At 41.8% G+C, this 27524-nt stretch overlaps 11 non-coding genes across 11 annotated transcripts; all 11 read right to left on the minus strand.

Annotated features, from left to right (window-relative positions):
* Positions 1–791: 791 nt before the first annotated feature.
* On the minus strand, positions 792–864 carry TRNAV-CAC (transfer RNA valine (anticodon CAC)). The gene has a single exon. It is a non-coding gene; the product is annotated as a tRNA-Val (tRNA).
* A 2314-nt stretch (positions 865–3178) lies between these two features.
* On the minus strand, positions 3179–3251 carry TRNAV-CAC (transfer RNA valine (anticodon CAC)). The gene has a single exon. It is a non-coding gene; the product is annotated as a tRNA-Val (tRNA).
* Positions 3252–5565: 2314 nt separating this feature from the next.
* TRNAV-CAC (transfer RNA valine (anticodon CAC)) lies at positions 5566–5638 on the minus strand. The gene has a single exon. It is a non-coding gene; the product is annotated as a tRNA-Val (tRNA).
* Positions 5639–7952: 2314 nt separating this feature from the next.
* On the minus strand, positions 7953–8025 carry TRNAV-CAC (transfer RNA valine (anticodon CAC)). Its single transcript has one exon. It is a non-coding gene; the product is annotated as a tRNA-Val (tRNA).
* A 272-nt stretch (positions 8026–8297) lies between these two features.
* TRNAP-UGG (transfer RNA proline (anticodon UGG)) lies at positions 8298–8369 on the minus strand. The gene has a single exon. It is a non-coding gene; the product is annotated as a tRNA-Pro (tRNA).
* Positions 8370–10694: 2325 nt separating this feature from the next.
* On the minus strand, positions 10695–10766 carry TRNAP-UGG (transfer RNA proline (anticodon UGG)). The gene has a single exon. It is a non-coding gene; the product is annotated as a tRNA-Pro (tRNA).
* A 1970-nt stretch (positions 10767–12736) lies between these two features.
* Positions 12737–12809, minus strand: TRNAV-CAC (transfer RNA valine (anticodon CAC)). The gene has a single exon. It is a non-coding gene; the product is annotated as a tRNA-Val (tRNA).
* A 2314-nt stretch (positions 12810–15123) lies between these two features.
* On the minus strand, positions 15124–15196 carry TRNAV-CAC (transfer RNA valine (anticodon CAC)). Its single transcript has one exon. It is a non-coding gene; the product is annotated as a tRNA-Val (tRNA).
* A 2324-nt stretch (positions 15197–17520) lies between these two features.
* TRNAV-CAC (transfer RNA valine (anticodon CAC)) lies at positions 17521–17593 on the minus strand. Its single transcript has one exon. It is a non-coding gene; the product is annotated as a tRNA-Val (tRNA).
* A 4711-nt stretch (positions 17594–22304) lies between these two features.
* On the minus strand, positions 22305–22377 carry TRNAV-CAC (transfer RNA valine (anticodon CAC)). Its single transcript has one exon. It is a non-coding gene; the product is annotated as a tRNA-Val (tRNA).
* A 4711-nt stretch (positions 22378–27088) lies between these two features.
* On the minus strand, positions 27089–27161 carry TRNAV-CAC (transfer RNA valine (anticodon CAC)). Its single transcript has one exon. It is a non-coding gene; the product is annotated as a tRNA-Val (tRNA).
* Positions 27162–27524: the final 363 nt, after the last annotated feature.

Raw genomic sequence — 27524 nt, forward strand, 5'->3', positions numbered from 1 at the left:
TTATTGGAGAATCCCTACTTTTCAAGTGACTGCAAATGAAGTCATCTCTGGCACTTTTTGTGCAAAGTAAGAGACACACATGACACCTTTTTATAAAAGTCATCGGTTTCTTTGTTACTGTGTACTTTCAAAGCATGGGGCTTTCACACGTCAGGTAAACCTGATTACCACTACACAACAAAAGCAGATGCAGCTTTCTTATCTATGTCGTGATAGAACAGTTGTGAATTGAGTAGAAGAAGGGCCCTGATGTGATACTTATTACATGCAGCCTGTAAGATAGTCAAACATGCAGGCTAGGAAGGAAGATGCAAATATCAATGTATTAGAAAAACACCTAAAGGCGAGTGATATGCTTTCATTCATGCATGGCTAGGAAAAATCGCCATACTGTTGCAAACATTCTTACACCACCAACTGGAAATAAATGATTCTGACATTAAACGTAAAGGTGACAATGCATTTGTATCATCACCCTGAGAAGGATCATCTTGGAATTGAGCCGAGGGCCTCTGCACTCAAAGCCAGAAACACTCCACTAAAATAAGATTCCTGTTGGTGCCAACAATTCTCCATGTTAATGCTTGTACTAGGTGAGCAGTGAACCGATTGCAGGGCTCTTTTGAAAGCAAGGTCTGAGAACCAACAGATACATCCACACGCCGATTACTTTAGTGTTTTGAGAGAATTCCCTTTCTTGGAACGAGATTGCATGAAATAATCTTCAGGGCTTGGACAATTCCATGGCAAAACGGCACCTATCAACATTGTAGCCAACACAATATAACAACTGTTTCTGCCCGGTTTCGAACCGGGGACCTTTCGCGTGTGAGGCGAACGTGATAACCACTACACTACAGAAACAGATACCTACAGTTGATTTTTCTGTAATGAAACTGCTCCGAACTGGCTATTCCATGGGCCTCTGGCTTTAGATTTCTTTCATGCAACCTGCCCGACATCCCTAGCTGAACGCTCGTACATGCCATGCAAGACCAGATGTTTGGTATTAGCTCAGACTGGGCAGGGCTGAAGCATGAGACTCTAGCAAAGAATTATCCACTACTGCAAAGAAAAAATTGATGTTGGTTTTGAAACGCAAACTTCCAAACAACTTGAAAAGAGTACCAAGAAAAGGGCTCGTCCGGGATTTGAACCTGGGACCTCTCGCACCCAAAGCGAGAATCATACCCCTAGACCAACGAGCCCTCAAAATCCTCTTACCTCTCAAAAGCTAATACCGGCTCTAAGCCCGCAATGAAGATCATGCTGGTATCTTTATGATGCTTGGTCTGTGAATACGCATGAAAGTCAGTCTCAACTTACCCTTTCTCAAACGATAGCACTATCATTTACAAGTGTCTCCTTTTATTCCGTCCCAGCTTTGGACACGTCTTACAGGAAGTCAGCCCTTATTTATATATTTCTGCAGTGGCTGAAGCTTAATGAGAAAGAGTAACAAGTTGTTCATAACAACATAAGAAACACATTGTGCATTTTCTCTCAAATACTCCTTCACTTTGTGCCAAAAAAAATACCAAGGTGAATACCTAGGCCACAGATTCAAGCTAAAGATCTTCCTGCTGAATGCAAGGCGCAATAAAAACTGCATATCGCTGGACTAAAGCATTCCTTGCATAGCCTCTAACATCATAACATAACTGAGCTGCTAGCAGCAAGCTAACCAATACCTTTCTGAAATGAGAATGACATGTGCTTATCGGCTCGATCAGGGCTCGATCAGGCGAGATTTAGAAAAGGTGGAAAGGGTCCAAGTGGATGCCCCTTCCTTTTTAGGGTGGGTCCTGCTGACTATCATAGGATTGCTTGTAAAAGTGGCCAGGGTCAGAGGAAAAGCTGCCAACACTTCTTAGCGTTCTCTATAGATGCAGCCATTTTCTGTGACTGTAATTTCGGCCTTTTCCCAGAAGTCTCTATTCTGCCTATGCAAATTAACAAAAGCAGTGCTTATTCCTCACTTGCTCAAATGTCCTTCCTGTCCAGAAAGCTCTGATTAAGCATGCTTATTTTCTTTTTCTGGGATATTTTAAATTGTTTCGCTGTCCAGTCTGTGGCAGTAGAAAGCTGCTTATGATGCCAGGTTTTGATGAATCCCCAAGGTACAAGTACAGAGGAATATATCAGTCTCTAGGATATGGAACTTTTAGCTAACACATCACAATATGTGATGCTTGCCAAGAAAACACTACATTCTGGAGCGCTGATGATCAGAACATTCTGCTCCTGAAGGATAGAAAAGACAGCTTGATTGAAATAAAGTCTGTTTATATTGACGCTCTCTCTCTCCCTATATATACATACATGCATACACACACACACACAGGTATGTCATGCATTTCTTCAGATTTGTTTCAACCATTTACCATTTATTGGAGAATCCCTACTTTTCAAGTGACTGCAAATGAAGTCATCTCTGGCACTTTTTGTGCAAAGTAAGAGACACACATGACACCTTTTTATAAAAGTCATCGGTTTCTTTGTTACTGTGTACTTTCAAAGCATGGGGCTTTCACACGTCAGGTAAACCTGATTACCACTACACAACAAAAGCAGATGCAGCTTTCTTATCTATGTCGTGATAGAACAGTTGTGAATTGAGTAGAAGAAGGGCCCTGATGTGATACTTATTACATGCAGCCTGTAAGATAGTCAAACATGCAGGCTAGGAAGGAAGATGCAAATATCAATGTATTAGAAAAACACCTAAAGGCGAGTGATATGCTTTCATTCATGCATGGCTAGGAAAAATCGCCATACTGTTGCAAACATTCTTACACCACCAACTGGAAATAAATGATTCTGACATTAAACGTAAAGGTGACAATGCATTTGTATCATCACCCTGAGAAGGATCATCTTGGAATTGAGCCGAGGGCCTCTGCACTCAAAGCCAGAAACACTCCACTAAAATAAGATTCCTGTTGGTGCCAACAATTCTCCATGTTAATGCTTGTTCTAGGTGAGCAGTGAACCGATTGCAGGGCTCTTTTGAAAGCAAGGTCTGAGAACCAACAGATACATCCACACGCCGATTACTTTAGTGTTTTGAGAGAATTCCCTTTCTTGGAACGAGATTGCATGAAATAATCTTCAGGGCTTGGACAATTCCATGGCAAAACGGCACCTATCAACATTGTAGCCAACACAATATAACAACTGTTTCTGCCCGGTTTCGAACCGGGGACCTTTCGCGTGTGAGGCGAACGTGATAACCACTACACTACAGAAACAGATACCTACAGTTGATTTTTCTGTAATGAAACTGCTCCGAACTGGCTATTCCATGGGCCTCTGGCTTTAGATTTCTTTCATGCAACCTGCCCGACATCCCTAGCTGAACGCTCGTACATGCCATGCAAGACCAGATGTTTGGTATTAGCTCAGACTGGGCAGGGCTGAAGCATGAGACTCTAGCAAAGAATTATCCACTACTGCAAAGAAAAAATTGATGTTGGTTTTGAAACGCAAACTTCAAAACAACTTGAAAAGAGTACCAAGAAAAGGGCTCGTCCGGGATTTGAACCTGGGACCTCTCGCACCCAAAGCGAGAATCATACCCCTAGACCAACGAGCCCTCAAAATCCTCTTACCTCTCAAAAGCTAATACCGGCTCTAAGCCCGCAATGAAGATCATGCTGGTATCTTTATGATGCTTGGTCTGTGAATACGCATGAAAGTCAGTCTCAACTTACCCTTTCTCAAACGATAGCACTATCATTTACAAGTGTCTCCTTTTATTCCGTCCCAGCTTTGGACACGTCTTACAGGAAGTCAGCCCTTATTTATATATTTCTGCAGTGGCTGAAGCTTAATGAGAAAGAGTAACAAGTTGTTCATAACAACATAAGAAACACATTGTGCATTTTCTCTCAAATACTCCTTCACTTTGTGCCAAAAAAAATACCAAGGTGAATACCTAGGCCACAGATTCAAGCTAAAGATCTTCCTGCTGAATGCAAGGCGCAATAAAAACTGCATATCGCTGGACTAAAGCATTCCTTGCATAGCCTCTAACATCATAACATAACTGAGCTGCTAGCAGCAAGCTAACCAATACCTTTCTGAAATGAGAATGACATGTGCTTATCGGCTCGATCAGGGCTCGATCAGGCGAGATTTAGAAAAGGTGGAAAGGGTCCAAGTGGATGCCCCTTCCTTTTTAGGGTGGGTCCTGCTGACTATCATAGGATTGCTTGTAAAAGTGGCCAGGGTCAGAGGAAAAGCTGCCAACACTTCTTAGCGTTCTCTATAGATGCAGCCATTTTCTGTGACTGTAATTTCGGCCTTTTCCCAGAAGTCTCTATTCTGCCTATGCAAATTAACAAAAGCAGTGCTTATTCCTCACTTGCTCAAATGTCCTTCCTGTCCAGAAAGCTCTGATTAAGCATGCTTATTTTCTTTTTCTGGGATATTTTAAATTGTTTCGCTGTCCAGTCTGTGGCAGTAGAAAGCTGCTTATGATGCCAGGTTTTGATGAATCCCCAAGGTACAAGTACAGAGGAATATATCAGTCTCTAGGATATGGAACTTTTAGCTAAAACATCACAATATGTGATGCTTGCCAAGAAAACACTACATTCTGGAGCGCTGATGATCAGAACATTCTGCTCCTGAAGGATAGAAAAGACAGCTTGATTGAAATAAAGTCTGTTTATATTGACGCTCTCTCTCTCCCTATATATACATACATGCGTACACACACACACACAGGTATGTCATGCATTTCTTCAGATTTGTTTCAACCATTTACCATTTATTGGAGAATCCCTACTTTTCAAGTGACTGCAAATGAAGTCATCTCTGGCACTTTTTGTGCAAAGTAAGAGACACACATGACACCTTTTTATAAAAGTCATCGGTTTCTTTGTTACTTGGTACTTTCAAAGCATGGGGCTTTCACACGTCAGGTAAACCTGATTACCACTACACAACAAAAGCAGATGCAGCTTTCTTATCTATGTCGTGATAGAACAGTTGTGAATTGAGTAGAAGAAGGGCCCTGATGTGATACTTATTACATGCAGCCTGTAAGATAGTCAAACATGCAGGCTAGGAAGGAAGATGCAAATATCAATGTATTAGAAAAACACCTAAAGGCGAGTGATATGCTTTCATTCATGCATGGCTAGGAAAAATCGCCATACTGTTGCAAACATTCTTACACCACCAACTGGAAATAAATGATTCTGACATTAAACGTAAAGGTGACAATGCATTTGTATCATCACCTTGAGAAGGATCATCTTGGAATTGAGCCGAGGGCCTCTGCACTCAAAGCCAGAAACACTCCACTAAAATAAGATTCCTGTTGGTGCCAACAATTCTCCATGTTAATGCTTGTTCTAGGTGAGCAGTGAACCGATTGCAGGGCTCTTTTGAAAGCAAGGTCTGAGAACCAACAGATACATCCACACGCCGATTACTTTAGTGTTTTGAGAGAATTCCCTTTCTTGGAACGAGATTGCATGAAATAATCTTCAGGGCTTGGACAATTCCATGGCAAAACGGCACCTATCAACATTGTAGCCAACACAATATAACAACTGTTTCTGCCCGGTTTCGAACCGGGGACCTTTCGCGTGTGAGGCGAACGTGATAACCACTACACTACAGAAACAGATACCTACAGTTGATTTTTCTGTAATGAAACTGCTCCGAACTGGCTATTCCATGGGCCTCTGGCTTTAGATTTCTTTCATGCAACCTGCCCGACATCCCTAGCTGAACGCTCGTACATGCCATGCAAGACCAGATGTTTGGTATTAGCTCAGACTGGGCAGGGCTGAAGCATGAGACTCTAGCAAAGAATTATCCACTACTGCAAAGAAAAAATTGATGTTGGTTTTGAAACGCAAACTTCAAAACAACTTGAAAAGAGTACCAAGAAAAGGGCTCGTCCGGGATTTGAACCTGGGACCTCTCGCACCCAAAGCGAGAATCATACCCCTAGACCAACGAGCCCTCAAAATCCTCTTACCTCTCAAAAGCTAATACCGGCTCTAAGCCCGCAATGAAGATCATGCTGGTATCTTTATGATGCTTGGTCTGTGAATACGCATGAAAGTCAGTCTCAACTTACCCTTTCTCAAACGATAGCACTATCATTTACAAGTGTCTCCTTTTATTCCGTCCCAGCTTTGGACACGTCTTACAGGAAGTCAGCCCTTATTTATATATTTCTGCAGTGGCTGAAGCTTAATGAGAAAGAGTAACAAGTTGTTCATAACAACATAAGAAACACATTGTGCATTTTCTCTCAAATACTCCTTCACTTTGTGCCAAAAAAAATACCAAGGTGAATACCTAGGCCACAGATTCAAGCTAAAGATCTTCCTGCTGAATGCAAGGCGCAATAAAAACTGCATATCGCTGGACTAAAGCATTCCTTGCATAGCCTCTAACATCATAACATAACTGAGCTGCTAGCAGCAAGCTAACCAATACCTTTCTGAAATGAGAATGACATGTGCTTATCGGCTCGATCAGGGCTCGATCAGGCGAGATTTAGAAAAGGTGGAAAGGGTCCAAGTGGATGCCCCTTCCTTTTTAGGGTGGGTCCTGCTGACTATCATAGGATTGCTTGTAAAAGTGGCCAGGGTCAGAGGAAAAGCTGCCAACACTTCTTAGCGTTCTCTATAGATGCAGCCATTTTCTGTGACTGTAATTTCGGCCTTTTCCCAGAAGTCTCTATTCTGCCTATGCAAATTAACAAAAGCAGTGCTTATTCCTCACTTGCTCAAATGTCCTTCCTGTCCAGAAAGCTCTGATTAAGCATGCTTATTTTCTTTTTCTGGGATATTTTAAATTGTTTCGCTGTCCAGTCTGTGGCAGTAGAAAGCTGCTTATGATGCCAGGTTTTGATGAATCCCCAAGGTACAAGTACAGAGGAATATATCAGTCTCTAGGATATGGAACTTTTAGCTAAAACATCACAATATGTGATGCTTGCCAAGAAAACACTACATTCTGGAGCGCTGATGATCAGAACATTCTGCTCCTGAAGGATAGAAAAGACAGCTTGATTGAAATAAAGTCTGTTTATATTGACGCTCTCTCTCTCCCTATATATACATACATGCGTACACACACACACACAGGTATGTCATGCATTTCTTCAGATTTGTTTCAACCATTTACCATTTATTGGAGAATCCCTACTTTTCAAGTGACTGCAAATGAAGTCATCTCTGGCACTTTTTGTGCAAAGTAAGAGACACACATGACACCTTTTTATAAAAGTCATCGGTTTCTTTGTTACTTGGTACTTTCAAAGCATGGGGCTTTCACACGTCAGGTAAACCTGATTACCACTACACAACAAAAGCAGATGCAGCTTTCTTATCTATGTCGTGATAGAACAGTTGTGAATTGAGTAGAAGAAGGGCCCTGATGTGATACTTATTACATGCAGCCTGTAAGATAGTCAAACATGCAGGCTAGGAAGGAAGATGCAAATATCAATGTATTAGAAAAACACCTAAAGGCGAGTGATATGCTTTCATTCATGCATGGCTAGGAAAAATCGCCATACTGTTGCAAACATTCTTACACCACCAACTGGAAATAAATGATTCTGACATTAAACGTAAAGGTGACAATGCATTTGTATCATCACCTTGAGAAGGATCATCTTGGAATTGAGCCGAGGGCCTCTGCACTCAAAGCCAGAAACACTCCACTAAAATAAGATTCCTGTTGGTGCCAACAATTCTCCATGTTAATGCTTGTTCTAGGTGAGCAGTGAACCGATTGCAGGGCTCTTTTGAAAGCAAGGTCTGAGAACCAACAGATACATCCACACGCCGATTACTTTAGTGTTTTGAGAGAATTCCCTTTCTTGGAACGAGATTGCATGAAATAATCTTCAGGGCTTGGACAATTCCATGGCAAAACGGCACCTATCAACATTGTAGCCAACACAATATAACAACTGTTTCTGCCCGGTTTCGAACCGGGGACCTTTCGCGTGTGAGGCAAACGTGATAACCACTACACTACAGAAACAGATACCTACAGTTGATTTTTCTGTAATGAAACTGCTCTGAACTGGCTATTCCATGGGCCTCTGGCTTTAGATTTCTTTCATGCAACCTGCCCGACATCCCTAGCTGAACGCTCGTACATGCCATGCAAGACCAGATGTTTGGTATTAGCTCAGACTGGGCAGGGCTGAAGCATGAGACTCTAGCAAAGAATTATCCACTACTGCAAAGAAAAAATTGATGTTGGTTTTGAAACGCAAACTTCAAAACAACTTGAAAAGAGTACCAAGAAAAGGGCTCGTCCGGGATTTGAACCCGGGACCTCTCGCACCCAAAGCGAGAATCATACCCCTAGACCAACGAGCCCTCAAAATCCTCTTACCTCTCAAAAGCTAATACCGGCTCTAAGCCCGCAATGAAGATCATGCTGGTATCTTTATGATGCTTGGTCTGTGAATACGCATGAAAGTCAGTCTCAACTTACCCTTTCTCAAACGATAGCACTATCATTTACAAGTGTCTCCTTTTATTCCGTCCCAGCTTTGGACACGTCTTACAGGAAGTCAGCCCTTATTTATATATTTCTTCAGTGGCTGAAGCTTAATGAGAAAGAGTAACAAGTTGTTCATAACAACATAAGAAACACATTGTGCATTTTCTCTTAAATACTCCTTCACTTTGTGCCAAAAGAAATACCAAGGTGAATACCTAGGCCACAGATTCAAGCTAAAGATCTTCCTGCTGAATGCAAGGCGCAATAAAAACTGCATATCGCTGGACTAAAGCATTCCTTGCATAGCCTCTAACATCATAACATAACTGAGCTGCTAGCAGCAAGCTAACCAATACCTTTCTGAAATGAGAATGACATGTGCTTATCTGCTCAATCAGTGCTCAATTAGGCTCGATCAGGCGAGATTTAGAAAAGGTGGAAAGGGTCCAAGTGGATGCCCCTTCCTTTTTAGGGTGGGTCCTGCTGACTATCATAGGATTGCTTGTAAAAGTGGCCAGGGTCAGAGGAAAAGCTGCCAACACTTCTTAGCGTTCTCTATAGATGCAGCCATTTTCTGTGACTGTAATTTCGGCCTTTTCCCAGAAGTCTCTATTCTGCCTATGCAAATTAACAAAAGCAGTGCTTATTCCTCACTTGCTCAAAGGTCCTTCCTGTCCAGAAAGCTCTGATTAAGCATGCTTATTTTCTTTTTCTGGGATATTTTAAATTGTTTCGCTGTCCAGTCTGTGGCAGTAGAAAGCTGCTTATGATGCCAGGTTTTGATGAATCCCCAAGGTACAAGTACAGAGGAATATATCAGTCTCTAGGATATGGAACTTTTAGCTAACACATCACAATATGTGATGCTTGCCAAGAAAACACTACATTCTGGAGCGCTGATGATCAGAACATTCTGCTCCTGAAGGATAGAAAAGACAGCTTGATTGAAATAAAGTCTGTTTATATTGACGCTCTCTCTCTCCCTATATATACATACATGCATACACACACACACACAGGTATGTCATGCATTTCTTCAGATTTGTTTCAACCATTTACCATTTATTGGAGAATCCCTACTTTTCAAGTGACTGCAAATGAAGTCATCTCTGGCACTTTTTGTGCAAAGTAAGAGACACACATGACACCTTATTATAAAAGTCATCGGTTTCTTTGTTACTGTGTACTTTCAAAGCATGGGGCTTTCACACGTCAGGTAAACCTGATTACCACTACACAACAAAAGCAGATGCAGCTTTCTTATCTATGTCGTGATAGAACAGTTGTGAATTGAATAGAAGAAGGGCCCTGATGTGATACTTATTACATGCAGCCTGTAAGATAGTCAAACATGCAGGCTAGGAAGGAAGATGCAAATATCAATGTATTAGAAAAACACCTAAAGGCGAGTGATATGCTTTCATTCATGCATGGCTAGGAAAAATCGCCATACTGTTGCAAACATTCTTACACCACCAACTGGAAATAAATGATTCTGACATTAAACGTAAAGGTGAGAATGCATTTGTATCATCACCTTGAGAAGGATCATCTTGGAATTGAGCCGAGGGCCTCTGCACTCAAAGCCAGAAACACTCCACTAAAATAAGATTCCTGTTGGTGCCAACAATTCTCCATGTTAATGCTTGTTCTAGGTGAGCAGTGAACCGATTGCAGGGCTCTTTTGAAAGCAAGGTCTGAGAACCAACAGATACATCCACACGCCGATTACTTTAGTGTTTTGAGAGAATTCCCTTTCTTGGAACGAGATTGTATGAAATAATCTTCAGGGCTTGGACAATTCCATGGCAAAACGGCACCTATCAACATTGTAGCCAACACAATATAACAACTGTTTCTGCCCGGTTTCGAACCAAGGACCTTTCGCGTGTGAGGCGAACTTGATAACCACTACACTACAGAAACAGATACCTACAGTTGATTTTTCTGTAATGAAACTGCTCCGAACTGGCTATTCCATGGGCCTCTGGCTTTAGATTTCTTTCATGCAACCTGCCCGACATCCCTAGCTGAACGCTCGTACATGCCATGCAAGACCAGATGTTTGGTATTAGCTCAGACTGGGCAGGGCTGAAGCATGAGACTCTAGCAAAGAATTATCCACTACTGCAAAGAAAAAATTGATGTTGGTTTTGAAACGCAAACTTCAAACCAACTTGAAAAGAGTACCAAGAAAAGGGCTCGTCCGGGATTTGAACCCGGGACCTCTCGCACCCAAAGCGAGAATCATACCCCTAGACCAACGAGCCCTCAAAATCCTCTTACCTCTCAAAAGCTAATACCGGCTCTAAGCCCGCAATGAAGATCATGCTGGTATCTTTATGATGCTTGGTCTGTGAATACGCATGAAAGTCAGTCTCAACTTACCCTTTCTCAAACGATAGCACTATCATTTACAAGTGTCTCCTTTTATTCCGTCCCAGCTTTGGACACGTCTTACAGGAAGTCAGCCCTTATTTATATATTTCTGCAGTGGCTGAAGCTTAATGAGAAAGAGTAACAAGTTGTTCATAACAACATAAGAAACACATTGTGCATTTTCTCTCAAATACTCCTTCACTTTGTGCCAAAAGAAATACCAAGGTGAATACCTAGGCCACAGATTCAAGCTAAAGATCTTCCTGGTGAAGGCAAGGCGCAATAAAAACTGCATATCGCTGGACTAAAGCATTCCTTGCATAGCCTCTAACATCATAACATAACTGAGCTGCTAGCAGCAAGCTAACCAATACCTTTCTGAAATGAGAATGACATGTGCTTATCTGCTCAATCAGTGCTCAATCAGGCGAGATTTAGAAAAGGTGGAAAGGGTCCAAGTGGATGCCCCTTCCTTTTTAGGGTGGGTCCTGCTGACTATCATAGGATTGCTTGTAAAAGTGGTCAGGGTCAGAGGAAAAGCTGCCAACACTTCTTAGCGTTCTCTATAGATGCAGCCATTTTCTGTGACTGTAATTTCGGCCTTTTCCCAGAAGTCTCTATTCTGCCTATGCAAATTAACAAAAGCAGTGCTTATTCCTCACTTGCTCAAAGGTCCTTCCTGTCCAGAAAGCTCTGATTAAGCATGCTTATTTTCTTTTTCTGGGATATTTTAAATTGTTTCGCTGTCCAGTCTGTGGCAGTAGAAAGCTGCTTATGATGCCAGGTTTTGATGAATCCCCAAGGTACAAGTACAGAGGAATATATCAGTCTCTAGGATATGGAACTTTTAGCTAACACATCACAATATGTGATGCTTGCCAAGAAAACACTACATTCTGGAGCGCTGATGATCAGAACATTCTGCTCCTGAAGGATAGAAAAGACAGCTTGATTGAAATAAAGTCTGTTTATATTGACGCTCTCTCTCTCCCTATATATACATACATGCGTACACACACACACACAGGTATGTCATGCATTTCTTCAGATTTGTTTCAACCATTTACCATTTATTGGAGAATCCCTACTTTTCAAGTGACTGCAAATGAAGTCATCTCTGGCACTTTTTGTGCAAAGTAAGAGACGCACATGACACCTTTTTATAAAAGTCATCGGTTTCTTTGTTACTGTGTACTTTCAAAGCATGGGGCTTTCACACGTCAGGTAAACCTGATTACCACTACACAACAAAAGCAGATGCAGCTTTCTTATCTATGTCGTGATAGAACAGTTGTGAATTGAGTAGAAGAAGGGCCCTGATGTGATACTTATTACATGCAGCCTGTAAGATAGTCAAACATGCAGGCTAGGAAGGAAGATGCAAATATCAATGTATTAGAAAAACACCTAAAGGCGAGTGATATGCTTTCATTCATGCATGGCTAGGAAAAATCGCCATACTGTTGCAAACATTCTTACACCACCAACTGGAAATAAATGATTCTGACATTAAACGTAAAGGTGACAATGCATTTGTATCATCACCTTGAGAAGGATCATCTTGGAATTGAGCCGAGGGCCTCTGCACTCAAAGCCAGAAACACTCCACTAAAATAAGATTCCCGTTGGTGCCAACAATTCTCCATGTTAATGCTTGTTCTAGGTGAGCAGTGAACCGATTGCAGGGCTCTTTAGAAAGCAAGGTCTGAGAACCAACAGATACATCCACACGCCGATTACTTTAGTGTTTTGAGAGAATTCCCTTTCTTGGAACGAGATTGCATGAAATAATCTTCAGGGCTTGGACAATTCCATGGCAAAACGGCACCTATCAACATTGTAGCCAACACAATATAACAACTGTTTCTGCCCGGTTTCGAACCGGGGACCTTTCGCGTGTGAGGCGAACGTGATAACCACTACACTACAGAAACAGATACCTACAGTTGATTTTTCTGTAATGAAACTGCTCCGAACTGGCTATTCCATGGGCCTCTGGCTTTAGATTTCTTTCATGCAACCTGCCCGACATCCCTAGCTGAACGCTCGTACATGCCATGCAAGACCAGATGTTTGGTATTAGCTCAGACTGGGCAGGGCTGAAGCATGAGACTCTAGCAAAGAATTATCCACTACTGCAAAGAAAAAATTGATGTTGGTTTTGAAACGCAAACTTCAAAACAACTTGAAAAGAGTACCAAGAAAAGGGCTCGTCCGGGATTTGAACCCAGGACCTCTCGCACCCAAAGCGAGAATCATACCCCTAGACCAACGAGCCCTCAAAATCCTCTTACCTCTCAAAAGCTAATAACGGCTCTAAGCCCGCAATGAAGATCATGCTGGTATCTTTATGATGCTTGGTCTGTGAATACGCATGAAAGTCAGTCTCAACTTACCCTTTCTCAAACGATAGCACTATCATTTACAAGTGTCTCCTTTTATTCCGTCCCAGCTTTGGACACGTCTTACAGGAAGTCAGCCCTTATTTATATATTTCTGCAGTGGCTGAAGCTTAATGAGAAAGAGTAACAAGTTGTTCATAACAGCATAAGAAACACATTGTGCATTTTCTCTCAAATACTCCTTCACTTTGTGCCAAAAGAAATACCAAGGTGAATACCTAGGCCACAGATTCAAGCTAAAGATCTTCCTGCTGAAGGCAAGGCGCAATAAAAACTGCATATCGCTGGACTAAAGCATTCCTTGCATAGCCTCTAACATCATAACATAACTGAGCTGCTAGCAGCAAGCTAACCAATACCTTTCTGAAATGAGAATTACATGTGCTTATCTGCTCAATCAGTGCTCGATCAGGCGAGATTTAGAAAAGGTGGAAAGGGTCCAAGTGGATGCCCCTTCCTTTTTAGGGTGGGTCCTGCTGACTATCATAGGATTGCTTGTAAAAGTGGCCAGGGTCAGAGGAAAAGCTGCCAACACTTCTTAGCGTTCTCTATAGATGCAGCCATTTTCTGTGACTGTAATTTCGGCCTTTTCCCAGAAGTCTCTATTCTGCCTATGCAAATTAACAAAAGCAGTGCTTATTCCTCACTTGCTCAAATGTCCTTCCTGTCCAGAAAGCTCTGATTAAGCATGCTTATTTTCTTTTTCTGGGATATTTTAAATTGTTTTGCTGTCCAGTCTGTGGCAGTAGAAAGCTGCTTATGATGCCAGGTTTTGATGAATCCCCAAGGTACAAGTACAGAGGAATATATCAGTCTCTAGGATATGGAACTTTTAGCTAACACATCACAATATGTGATGCTTGCCAAGAAAACACTACATTCTGGAGCGCTGATGATCAGAACATTCTGCTCCTGAAGGATAGAAAAGACAGCTTGATTGAAATAAAGTCTGTTTATATTGACGCTCTCTCTCTCCCTATATATACATACATGCGTACACACACACACACAGGTATGTCATGCATTTCTTCAGATTTGTTTAAACCATTTACCATTTATTGGAGAATCCCTACTTTTCAAGTGACTGCAAATGAAGCCATCTCTGGCACTTTTTGTGCAAAGTAAGAGACACACATGACACCTTTTTATAAAAGTCATCGGTTTCTTTGTTACTGTGTACTTTCAAAGCATGGGGCTTTCACACGTCAGGTAAACCTGATTACCACTACACAACAAAAGCAGATGCAGCTTTCTTATCTATGTCGTGATAGAACAGTTGTGAATTGAGTAGAAGAAGGGCCCTGATGTGATACTTATTACATGCAGCCTGTAAGATAGTCAAACATGCAGGCTAAGAAGGAAGATGCAAATATCAATGTATTAGAAAAACACCTAAAGGCGAGTGATATGCTTTCATTCATGCATGGCTAGGAAAAATCGCCATACTGTTGCAAACATTCTTACACCACCAACTGGAAATAAATGATTCTGACATTAAACGTAAAGGTGACAATGCATTTGTATCATCACCTTGAGAAGGATCATCTTGGAATTGAGCCGAGGGCCTCTGCACTCAAAGCCAGAAACACTCCACTAAAATAAGATTCCTGTTGGTGCCAACAATTCTCCATGTTAATGCTTGTTCTAGGTGAGCAGTGAACCGATTGCAGGGCTCTTTTGAAAGCAAGGTCTGAGAACCAACAGATACATCCACACGCCGATTACTTTAGTGTTTTGAGAGAATTCCCTTTCTTGGAACGAGATTGCATGAAATAATCTTCAGGGCTTGGACAATTCCATGGCAAAACGGCACCTATCAACATTGTAGCCAACACAATATAACAACTGTTTCTGCCCGGTTTCGAACCGGGGACCTTTCGCGTGTGAGGCGAACGTGATAACCACTACACTACAGAAACAGATACCTACAGTTGATTTTTCTGTAATGAAACTGCTCCGAACTGGCTATTCCATGGGCCTCTGGCTTTAGATTTCTTTCATGCAACCTGCCCGACATCCCTAGCTGAACGCTCGTACATGCCATGCAAGACCAGATGTTTGGTATTAGCTCAGACTGGGCAGGGCTGAAGCATGAGACTCTAGCAAAGAATTATCCACTACTGCAAAGAATAAATTGATGTTGGTTTTGAAACGCAAACTTCAAAACAACTTGAAAAGAGTACCAAGAAAAGGGCTCATCCGGGATTTGAACCCGGGACCTCTCGCACCCAAAGCGAGAATCATACCCCTAGACCAACGAGCCCTCAAAATCCTCTTACCTCTCAAAAGCTAATACCGGCTCTAAGCCCGCAATGAAGATCATGCTGGTATCTTTATGATGCTTGGTCTGTGAATACGCATGAAAGTCAGTCTCAACTTACCCTTTCTCAAACGATAGCACTATCATTTACAAGTGTCTCCTTTTATTCCGTCCCAGCTTTGGACACGTCTTACAGGAAGTCAGCCCTTATTTATATATTTCTTCAGTGGCTGAAGCTTAATGAGAAAGAGTAACAAGTTGTTCATAACAACATAAGAAACACATTGTGCATTTTCTCTTAAATACTCCTTCACTTTGTGCCAAAAGAAATACCAAGGTGAATACCTAGGCCACAGATTCAAGCTAAAGATCTTCCTGCTGAATGCAAGGCGCAATAAAAACTGCATATCGCTGGACTAAAGCATTCCTTGCATAGCCTCTAACATCATAACATAACTGAGCTGCTAGCAGCAAGCTAACCAATACCTTTCTGAAATGAGAATGACATGTGCTTATCTGCTCAATCAGTGCTCAATCAGGCTCGATCAGGCGAGATTTAGAAAAGGTGGAAAGGGTCCAAGTGGATGCCCCTTCCTTTTTAGGGTGGGTCCTGCTGACTATCATAGGATTGCTTGTAAAAGTGGCCAGGGTCAGAGGAAAAGCTGCCAACACTTCTTAGCGTTCTCTATAGATGCAGCCATTTTCTGTGACTGTAATTTCGGCCTTTTCCCAGAAGTCTCTATTCTGCCTATGCAAATTAACAAAAGCAGTGCTTATTCCTCACTTGCTCAAATGTCCTTCCTGTCCAGAAAGCTCTGATTAAGCATGCTTATTTTCTTTTTCTGGGATATTTTAAATTGTTTCGCTGTCCAGTCTGTGGCAGTAGAAAGCTGCTTATGATGCCAGGTTTTGATGAATCCCCAAGGTACAAGTACAGAGGAATATATCAGTCTCTAGGATATGGAACTTTTAGCTAACACATCACAATATGTGATGCTTGCCAAGAAAACACTACATTCTGGAGCGCTGATGATCAGAACATTCTGCTCCTGAAGGATAGAAAAGACAGCTTGATTGAAATAAAGTCTGTTTATATTGACGCTCTCTCTCTCCCTATATATACATACATGCGTACACACACACACACAGGTATGTCATGCATTTCTTCAGATTTGTTTCAACCATTTACCATTTATTGGAGAATCCCTACTTTTCAAGTGACTGCAAATGAAGTCATCTCTGGCACTTTTTGTGCAAAGTAAGAGACACACATGACACCTTTTTATAAAAGTCATCGGTTTCTTTGTTACTGTGTACTTTCAAAGCATGGGGCTTTCACACGTCAGGTAAACCTGATTACCACTACACAACAAAAGCAGATGCAGCTTTCTTATCTATGTCGTGATAGAACAGTTGTGAATTGAGTAGAAGAAGGGCCCTGATGTGATACTTATTACATGCAGCCTGTAAGATAGTCAAACATGCAGGCTAGGAAGGAAGATGCAAATATCAATGTATTAGAAAAACACCTAAAGGCGAGTGATATGCTTTCATTCATGCATGGCTAGGAAAAATCGCCATACTGTTGCAAACATTCTTACACCACCAACTGGAAATAAATGATTCTGACATTAAACGTAAAGGTGACAATGCATTTGTATCATCACCTTGAGAAGGATCATCTTGGAATTGAGCCGAGGGCCTCTGCACTCAAAGCCAGAAACACTCCACTAAAATAAGATTCCTGTTGGTGCCAACAATTCTCCATGTTAATGCTTGTTCTAGGTGAGCAGTGAACCGATTGCAGGGCTCTTTTGAAAGCAAGGTCTGAGAACCAACAGATACATCCACACGCCGATTACTTTAGTGTTTTGAGAGAATTCCCTTTCTTGGAACGAGATTGCATGAAATAATCTTCAGGGCTTGGACAATTCCATGGCAAAACGGCATCTATCTACATTGTAGCCAACACAATATAACAACTGTTTCTGCCCGGTTTCGAACCGGGGACCTTTCGCGTGTGAGGCGAACGTGATAACCACTACACTACAGAAACAGATACCTACAGTTGATTTTTCTGTAATGAAACTGCTCCGAACTGGCTATTCCATGGGCCTCTGGCTTTAGATTTCTTTCATGCAACCTGCCCGACATCCCTAGCTGAACGCTCGTACATGCCATGCAAGACCAGATGTTTGGTATTAGCTCAGACTGGGCAGGGCTGAAGCATGAGACTCTAGCAAAGAATTATCCACTACTGCAAAGAAAAAATTGATGTTGGTTTTGAAACGCAAACTTCAAAACAACTTGAAAAGAGTACCAAGAAAAGGGCTCGTCCGGGATTTGAACCCGGGACCTCTCGCACACAAAGCGAGAATCATACCCCTAGACCAACGAGCCCTCAAAATCCTCTTACCTCTCAAAAGCTAATACCGGCTCTAAGCCCGCAATGAAGATCATGCTGGTATCTTTATGATGCTTGGTCTGTGAATACGCATGAAAGTCAGTCTCAACTTACCCTTTCTCAAACGATAGCACTATCATTTACAAGTGTCTCCTTTTATTCCGTCCCAGCTTTGGACACGTCTTACAGGAAGTCAGCCCTTATTTATATATTTCTTCAGTGGCTGAAGCTTAATGAGAAAGAGTAACAAGTTGTTCATAACAACATAAGAAACACATTGTGCATTTTCTCTTAAATACTCCTTCACTTTGTGCCAAAAGAAATACCAAGGTGAATACCTAGGCCACAGATTCAAGCTAAAGATCTTCCTGCTGAATGCAAGGCGCAATAAAAACTGCATATCGCTGGACTAAAGCATTCCTTGCATAGCCTCTAACATCATAACATAACTGAGCTGCTAGCAGCAAGCTAACCAATACCTTTCTGAAATGAGAATGACATGTGCTTATCTGCTCAATCAGTGCTCAATGAGGCTCGATCAGGCGAGATTTAGAAAAGGTGGAAAGGGTCCAAGTGGATGCCCCTTCCTTTTTAGGGTGGGTCCTGCTGACTATCATAGGATTGCTTGTAAAAGTGGCCAGGGTCAGAGGAAAAGCTGCCAACACTTCTTAGCGTTCTCTATAGATGCAGCCATTTTCTGTGACTGTAATTTCGGCCTTTTCCCAGAAGTCTCTATTCTGCCTATGCAAATTAACAAAAGCAGTGCTTATTCCTCACTTGCTCAAATGTCCTTCCTGTCCAGAAAGCTCTGATTAAGCATGCTTATTTTCTTTTTCTGGGATATTTTAAATTGTTTCGCTGTCCAGTCTGTGGCAGTAGAAAGCTGCTTATGATGCCAGGTTTTGATGAATCCCCAAGGTACAAGTACAGAGGAATATATCAGTCTCTAGGATATGGAACTTTTAGCTAACACATCACAATATGTGATGCTTGCCAAGAAAACACTACATTCTGGAGCGCTGATGATCAGAACATTCTGCTCCTGAAGGATAGAAAAGACAGCTTGATTGAAATAAAGTCTGTTTATATTGACGCTCTCTCTCTCCCTATATATACATACATGCGTACACACACACACACAGGTATGTCATGCATTTCTTCAGATTTGTTTAAACCATTTACCATTTATTGGAGAATCCCTACTTTTCAAGTGACTGCAAATGAAGCCATCTCTGGCACTTTTTGTGCAAAGTAAGAGACACACATGACACCTTTTTATAAAAGTCATCGGTTTCTTTGTTACTGTGTACTTTCAAAGCATGGGGCTTTCACACGTCAGGTAAACCTGATTACCACTACACAACAAAAGCAGATGCAGCTTTCTTATCTATGTCGTGATAGAACAGTTGTGAATTGAGTAGAAGAAGGGCCCTGATGTGATACTTATTACATGCAGCCTGTAAGATAGTCAAACATGCAGGCTAGGAAGGAAGATGCAGATATCAATGTATTAGAAAAACACCTAAAGGCGAGTGATATGCTTTCATTCATGCATGGCTAGGAAAAATCGCCATACTGTTGCAAACATTCTTACACCACCAACTGGAAATAAATGATTCTGACATTAAACGTAAAGGTGACAATGCATTTGTATCATCACCCTGAGAAGGATCATCTTGGAATTGAGCCGAGGGCCTCTGCACTCAAAGCCAGAAACACTCCACTAAAATAAGATTCCTGTTGGTGCCAACAATTCTCCATGTTAATGCTTGTTCTAGGTGAGCAGTGAACCGATTGCAGGGCTCTTTTGAAAGCAAGGTCTGAGAACCAACAGATACATCCACACGCCGATTACTTTAGTGTTTTGAGAGAATTCCCTTTCTTGGAACGAGATTGCATGAAATAATCTTCAGGGCTTGGACAATTCCATGGCAAAACGGCACCTATCAACATTGTAGCCAACACAATATAACAACTGTTTCTGCCCGGTTTCGAACCGGGGACCTTTCGCGTGTGAGGCGAACGTGATAACCACTACACTACTGAAACAGATACCTACAGTTGATTTTTCTGTAATGAAACTGCTCCGAACTGGCTATTCCATGGGCCTCTGGCTTTAGATTTCTTTCATGCAACCTGCCCGACATCCCTAGCTGAACGCTCGTACATGCCATGCAAGACCAGATGTTTGGTATTAGCTCAGACTGGGCAGGGCTGAAGCATGAGACTCTAGCAAAGAATTATCCACTACTGCAAAGAAAAAATTGATGTTGGTTTTGAAACGCAAACTTCAAAACAACTTGAAAAGAGTACCAAGAAAAGGGCTCGTCCGGGATTTGAACCTGGGACCTCTCGCACCCAAAGCGAGAATCATACCCCTAGACCAACGAGCCCTCAAAATCCTCTTACCTCTCAAAAGCTAATACCGGCTCTAAGCCCGCAATGAAGATCATGCTGGTATCTTTATGATGCTTGGTCTGTGAATACGCATGAAAGTCAGTCTCAACTTACCCTTTCTCAAACGATAGCACTATCATTTACAAGTGTCTCCTTTTATTCCGTCCCAGCTTTGGACACGTCTTACAGGAAGTCAGCCCTTATTTATATATTTCTGCAGTGGCTGAAGCTTAATGAGAAAGAGTAACAAGTTGTTCATAACAACATAAGAAACACATTGTGCATTTTCTCTCAAATACTCCTTCACTTTGTGCCAAAAGAAATACCAAGGTGAATACCTAGGCCACAGATTCAAGCTAAAGATCTTCCTGGTGAAGGCAAGGCGCAATAAAAACTGCATATCGCTGGACTAAAGCATTCCTTGCATAGCCTCTAACATCATAACATAACTGAGCTGCTAGCAGCAAGCTAACCAATACCTTTCTGAAATGAGAATGACATGTGCTTATCTGCTCAATCAGTGCTCAATCAGGCGAGATTTAGAAAAGGTGGAAAGGGTCCAAGTGGATGCCCCTTCCTTTTTAGGGTGGGTCCTGCTGACTATCATAGGATTGCTTGTAAAAGTGGTCAGGGTCAGAGGAAAAGCTGCCAACACTTCTTAGCGTTCTCTATAGATGCAGCCATTTTCTGTGACTGTAATTTCGGCCTTTTCCCAGAAGTCTCTATTCTGCCTATGCAAATTAACAAAAGCAGTGCTTATTCCTCACTTGCTCAAATGTCCTTCCTGTCCAGAAAGCTCTGATTAAGCATGCTTATTTTCTTTTTCTGGGATATTTTAAATTGTTTCGCTGTCCAGTCTGTGGCAGTAGAAAGCTGCTTATGATGCCAGGTTTTGATGAATCCCCAAGGTACAAGTACAGAGGAATATATCAGTCTCTAGGATATGGAACTTTTAGCTAACACATCACAATATGTGATGCTTGCCAAGAAAACACTACATTCTGGAGCGCTGATGATCAGAACATTCTGCTCCTGAAGGATAGAAAAGACAGCTTGATTGAAATAAAGTCTGTTTATATTGACGCTCTCTCTCTCCCTATATATACATACATGCGTACACACACACACACAGGTATGTCATGCATTTCTTCAGATTTGTTTCAACCATTTACCATTTATTGGAGAATCCCTACTTTTCAAGTGACTGCAAATGAAGTCATCTCTGGCACTTTTTGTGCAAAGTAAGAGACACACATGACACCTTTTTATAAAAGTCATCGGTTTCTTTGTTACTGTGTACTTTCAAAGCATGGGGCTTTCACACGTCAGGTAAACCTGATTACCACTACACAACAAAAGCAGATGCAGCTTTCTTATCTATGTCGTGATAGAACAGTTGTGAATTGAGTAGAAGAAGGGCCCTGATGTGATACTTATTACATGCAGCCTGTAAGATAGTCAAACATGCAGGCTAGGAAGGAAGATGCAAATATCAATGTATTAGAAAAACACCTAAAGGCGAGTGATATGCTTTCATTCATGCATGGCTAGGAAAAATCGCCATACTGTTGCAAACATTCTTACACCACCAACTGGAAATAAATGATTCTGACATTAAACGTAAAGGTGACAATGCATTTGTATCATCACCTTGAGAAGGATCATCTTGGAATTGAGCCGAGGGCCTCTGCACTCAAAGCCAGAAACACTCCACTAAAATAAGATTCCTGTTGGTGCCAACAATTCTCCATGTTAATGCTTGTTCTAGGTGAGCAGTGAACCGATTGCAGGGCTCTTTTGAAAGCAAGGTCTGAGAACCAACAGATACATCCACACGCCGATTACTTTAGTGTTTTGAGAGAATTCCCTTTCTTGGAACGAGATTGCATGAAATAATCTTCAGGGCTTGGACAATTCCATGGCAAAACGGCATCTATCTACATTGTAGCCAACACAATATAACAACTGTTTCTGCCCGGTTTCGAACCGGGGACCTTTCGCGTGTGAGGCGAACGTGATAACCACTACACTACAGAAACAGATACCTACAGTTGATTTTTCTGTAATGAAACTGCTCCGAACTGGCTATTCCATGGGCCTCTGGCTTTAGATTTCTTTCATGCAACCTGCCCGACATCCCTAGCTGAACGCTCGTACATGCCATGCAAGACCAGATGTTTGGTATTAGCTCAGACTGGGCAGGGCTGAAGCATGAGACTCTAGCAAAGAATTATCCACTACTGCAAAGAAAAAATTGATGTTGGTTTTGAAACGCAAACTTCAAAACAACTTGAAAAGAGTACCAAGAAAAGGGCTCGTCCGGGATTTGAACCCGGGACCTCTCGCACACAAAGCGAGAATCATACCCCTAGACCAACGAGCCCTCAAAATCCTCTTACCTCTCAAAAGCTAATACCGGCTCTAAGCCCGCAATGAAGATCATGCTGGTATCTTTATGATGCTTGGTCTGTGAATACGCATGAAAGTCAGTCTCAACTTACCCTTTCTCAAACGATAGCACTATCATTTACAAGTGTCTCCTTTTATTCCGTCCCAGCTTTGGACACGTCTTACAGGAAGTCAGCCCTTATTTATATATTTCTTCAGTGGCTGAAGCTTAATGAGAAAGAGTAACAAGTTGTTCATAACAACATAAGAAACACATTGTGCATTTTCTCTTAAATACTCCTTCACTTTGTGCCAAAAGAAATACCAAGGTGAATACCTAGGCCACAGATTCAAGCTAAAGATCTTCCTGCTGAATGCAAGGCGCAATAAAAACTGCATATCGCTGGACTAAAGCATTCCTTGCATAGCCTCTAACATCATAACATAACTGAGCTGCTAGCAGCAAGCTAACCAATACCTTTCTGAAATGAGAATGACATGTGCTTATCTGCTCAATCAGTGCTCAATGAGGCTCGATCAGGCGAGATTTAGAAAAGGTGGAAAGGGTCCAAGTGGATGCCCCTTCCTTTTTAGGGTGGGTCCTGCTGACTATCATAGGATTGCTTGTAAAAGTGGCCAGGGTCAGAGGAAAAGCTGCCAACACTTCTTAGCGTTCTCTATAGATGCAGCCATTTTCTGTGACTGTAATTTCGGCCTTTTCCCAGAAGTCTCTATTCTGCCTATGCAAATTAACAAAAGCAGTGCTTATTCCTCACTTGCTCAAATGTCCTTCCTGTCCAGAAAGCTCTGATTAAGCATGCTTATTTTCTTTTTCTGGGATATTTTAAATTGTTTCGCTGTCCAGTCTGTGGCAGTAGAAAGCTGCTTATGATGCCAGGTTTTGATGAATCCCCAAGGTACAAGTACAGAGGAATATATCAGTCTCTAGGATATGGAACTTTTAGCTAACACATCACAATATGTGATGCTTGCCAAGAAAACACTACATTCTGGAGCGCTGATGATCAGAACATTCTGCTCCTGAAGGATAGAAAAGACAGCTTGATTGAAATAAAGTCTGTTTATATTGACGCTCTCTCTCTCCCTATATATACATACATGCGTACACACACACACACAGGTATGTCATGCATTTCTTCAGATTTGTTTAAACCATTTACCATTTATTGGAGAATCCCTACTTTTCAAGTGACTGCAAATGAAGCCATCTCTGGCACTTTTTGTGCAAAGTAAGAGACACACATGACACCTTTTTATAAAAGTCATCGGTTTCTTTGTTACTGTGTACTTTCAAAGCATGGGGCTTTCACACGTCAGGTAAACCTGATTACCACTACACAACAAAAGCAGATGCAGCTTTCTTATCTATGTCGTGATAGAACAGTTGTGAATTGAGTAGAAGAAGGGCCCTGATGTGATACTTATTACATGCAGCCTGTAAGATAGTCAAACATGCAGGCTAGGAAGGAAGATGCAGATATCAATGTATTAGAAAAACACCTAAAGGCGAGTGATATGCTTTCATTCATGCATGGCTAGGAAAAATCGCCATACTGTTGCAAACATTCTTACACCACCAACTGGAAATAAATGATTCTGACATTAAACGTAAAGGTGACAATGCATTTGTATCATCACCCTGAGAAGGATCATCTTGGAATTGAGCCGAGGGCCTCTGCACTCAAAGCCAGAAACACTCCACTAAAATAAGATTCCTGTTGGTGCCAACAATTCTCCATGTTAATGCTTGTTCTAGGTGAGCAGTGAACCGATTGCAGGGCTCTTTTGAAAGCAAGGTCTGAGAACCAACAGATACATCCACACGCCGATTACTTTAGTGTTTTGAGAGAATTCCCTTTCTTGGAACGAGATTGCATGAAATAATCTTCAGGGCTTGGACAATTCCATGGCAAAACGGCACCTATCAACATTGTAGCCAACACAATATAACAACTGTTTCTGCCCGGTTTCGAACCGGGGACCTTTCGCGTGTGAGGCGAACGTGATAACCACTACACTACTGAAACAGATACCTACAGTTGATTTTTCTGTAATGAAACTGCTCCGAACTGGCTATTCCATGGGCCTCTGGCTTTAGATTTCTTTCATGCAACCTGCCCGACATCCCTAGCTGAACGCTCGTACATGCCATGCAAGACCAGATGTTTGGTATTAGCTCAGACTGGGCAGGGCTGAAGCATGAGACTCTAGCAAAGAATTATCCACTACTGCAAAGAAAAAATTGATGTTGGTTTTGAAACGCAAACTTCAAAACAACTTGAAAAGAGTACCAAGAAAAGGGCTCGTCCGGGATTTGAACCTGGGACCTCTCGCACCCAAAGCGAGAATCATACCCCTAGACCAACGAGCCCTCAAAATCCTCTTACCTCTCAAAAGCTAATACCGGCTCTAAGCCCGCAATGAAGATCATGCTGGTATCTTTATGATGCTTGGTCTGTGAATACGCATGAAAGTCAGTCTCAACTTACCCTTTCTCAAACGATAGCACTATCATTTACAAGTGTCTCCTTTTATTCCGTCCCAGCTTTGGACACGTCTTACAGGAAGTCAGCCCTTATTTATATATTTCTGCAGTGGCTGAAGCTTAATGAGAAAGAGTAACAAGTTGTTCATAACAACATAAGAAACACATTGTGCATTTTCTCTCAAATACTCCTTCACTTTGTGCCAAAAGAAATACCAAGGTGAATACCTAGGCCACAGATTCAAGCTAAAGATCTTCCTGGTGAAGGCAAGGCGCAATAAAAACTGCATATCGCTGGACTAAAGCATTCCTTGCATAGCCTCTAACATCATAACATAACTGAGCTGCTAGCAGCAAGCTAACCAATACCTTTCTGAAATGAGAATGACATGTGCTTATCTGCTCAATCAGTGCTCAATCAGGCGAGATTTAGAAAAGGTGGAAAGGGTCCAAGTGGATGCCCCTTCCTTTTTAGGGTGGGTCCTGCTGACTATCATAGGATTGCTTGTAAAAGTGGTCAGGGTCAGAGGAAAAGCTGCCAACACTTCTTAGCGTTCTCTATAGATGCAGCCATTTTCTGTGACTGTAATTTCGGCCTTTTCCCAGAAGTCTCTATTCTGCCTATGCAAATTAACAAAAGCAGTGCTTATTCCTCACTTGCTCAAAGGTCCTTCCTGTCCAGAAAGCTCTGATTAAGCATGCTTATTTTCTTTTTCTGGGATATTTTAAATTGTTTCGCTGTCCAGTCTGTGGCAGTAGAAAGCTGCTTATGATGCCAGGTTTTGATGAATCCCCAAGGTACAAGTACAGAGGAATATATCAGTCTCTAGGATATGGAACTTTTAGCTAACACATCACAATATGTGATGCTTGCCAAGAAAACACTACATTCTGGAGCGCTGATGATCAGAACATTCTGCTCCTGAAGGATAGAAAAGACAGCTTGATTGAAATAAAGTCTGTTTATATTGACGCTCTCTCTCTCCCTATATATACATACATGCGTACACACACACACACAGGTATGTCATGCATTTCTTCAGATTTGTTTCAACCATTTACCATTTATTGGAGAATCCCTACTTTTCAAGTGACTGCAAATGAAGTCATCTCTGGCACTTTTTGTGCAAAGTAAGAGACGCACATGACACCTTTTTATAAAAGTCATCGGTTTCTTTGTTACTGTGTACTTTCAAAGCATGGGGCTTTCACACGTCAGGTAAACCTGATTACCACTACACAACAAAAGCAGATGCAGCTTTCTTATCTATGTCGTGATAGAACAGTTGTGAATTGAGTAGAAGAAGGGCCCTGATGTGATACTTATTACATGCAGCCTGTAAGATAGTCAAACATGCAGGCTAGGAAGGAAGATGCAAATATCAATGTATTAGAAAAACACCTAAAGGCGAGTGATATGCTTTCATTCATGCATGGCTAGGAAAAATCGCCATACTGTTGCAAACATTCTTACACCACCAACTGGAAATAAATGATTCTGACATTAAACGTAAAGGTGACAATGCATTTGTATCATCACCTTGAGAAGGATCATCTTGGAATTGAGCCGAGGGCCTCTGCACTCAAAGCCAGAAACACTCCACTAAAATAAGATTCCTGTTGGTGCCAACAATTCTCCATGTTAATGCTTGTTCTAGGTGAGCAGTGAACCGATTGCAGGGCTCTTTTGAAAGCAAGGTCTGAGAACCAACAGATACATCCACACGCCGATTACTTTAGTGTTTTGAGAGAATTCCCTTTCTTGGAACGAGATTGCATGAAATAATCTTCAGGGCTTGGACAATTCCATGGCAAAACGGCACCTATCAACATTGTAGCCAACACAATATAACAACTGTTTCTGCCCGGTTTCGAACCGGGGACCTTTCGCGTGTGAGGCGAACGTGATAACCACTACACTACAGAAACAGATACCTACAGTTGATTTTTCTGTAATGAAACTGCTCCGAACTGGCTATTCCATGGGCCTCTGGCTTTAGATTTCTTTCATGCAACCTGCCCGACATCCCTAGCTGAACGCTCGTACATGCCATGCAAGACCAGATGTTTGGTATTAGCTCAGACTGGGCAGGGCTGAAGCATGAGACTCTAGCAAAGAATTATCCACTACTGCAAAGAAAAAATTGATGTTGGTTTTGAAACGCAAACTTCAAAACAACTTGAAAAGAGTACCAAGAAAAGGGCTCGTCCGGGATTTGAACCTGGGACCTCTCGCACCCAAAGCGAGAATCATACCCCTAGACCAACGAGCCCTCAAAATCCTCTTACCTC

The sequence above is a fragment of the Triturus cristatus genome, chromosome 8, assembly GCF_964204655.1.
Source record: "Triturus cristatus chromosome 8, aTriCri1.1, whole genome shotgun sequence".
Classification (NCBI taxonomy): domain Eukaryota; kingdom Metazoa; phylum Chordata; class Amphibia; order Caudata; family Salamandridae; genus Triturus; species Triturus cristatus.